Consider the following 1,135-nt stretch of genomic DNA (forward strand, 5'->3'; position numbering starts at 1 on the left):
GATCTGGTTACTACCATAATGATTATCTCCACAGAATGTGGGTGTGTGGTCACTCTTAGCTTCATTTCTCCCCATAGACCTTACTGGCATGGGTGTCCCTACCAGGAGCTTGTGCTCCAGCCTGCATTGCCCTATGGATCTGTAAAACTACTGGGCTCTCCCACCACGACCAGGTGGTGACCACGGGAGAGTTATTATTATTATTATTATTAATAATATATTATTATTATTATTATTATTAACAGTAATTTGGAGATGCTACATTCATTATAACAGATGACAGACTAGAAAATAACACATGTCAGGTAAATGTAGTTCAAATGGAACTTACATTTATTTAAAATTAGTAAAAAAATTTAATTAAAATCTTCACAAAAATGACATATTATACCAGACAATATTTGATAAAAAGTTTTAACTTTTATGATGATTAGATTAAAATGCAAAAAAATTCAAATATGTAGATAAATAACCAAATCAAAATACATAAATTAGCTATCAATGTGGTATATATTAAAATACAGAAACTTATTTCTATTAAAAATTAACAATTGAAGGCTAATGATTCAGATATTTTAACCAATCACCATGTATTTTATGGTCAGAGCCAACTATTTATCAGTTTAATGAAAACATTTATATGTATTATATATAATTTCACAAGTATAAAATTTTTGTTGATAGTCATATAATTTAATTTTTTAAAACTTTATTTAGTAACACTCATTATACTGGAAAAAAAATCATTTATGTTAACCACCTGTTAACTATTTAAACACAGGAAAAATTTTACTACAGCTTTATAAATTCATATCCTCTGTGCTGACGTCAGCATTTTAAAAATGAAAAAGTTGATTTTGAATAGTAATTAACTTATATGGTTTGCCTACATTAAACTACAATCAATTTTTGAAAATGGAGACAATTCTCAATGTTTTTCAAAAGCAAATTTTATCAAAATCAAATTTACTTATTAATTTTAACAAGTAATGAATTAAAAAGGAACTTGGAGTAATTAATAAAAATTGATTAATTCAATATACTCTTATTTCCTTTCACTATTATTAGAGTTGTGTATGGAAGTAATTAATTTAATACAAAGTGGACATTAATAAATAAGTGATTTATTATAATA

Source organism: Centruroides sculpturatus, unplaced genomic scaffold, assembly GCF_000671375.1.
Source record: "Centruroides sculpturatus isolate CEXI.00-Female unplaced genomic scaffold, Cexi_2.0 scaffold221, whole genome shotgun sequence".
NCBI classification, from domain to species: domain Eukaryota; kingdom Metazoa; phylum Arthropoda; class Arachnida; order Scorpiones; family Buthidae; genus Centruroides; species Centruroides sculpturatus.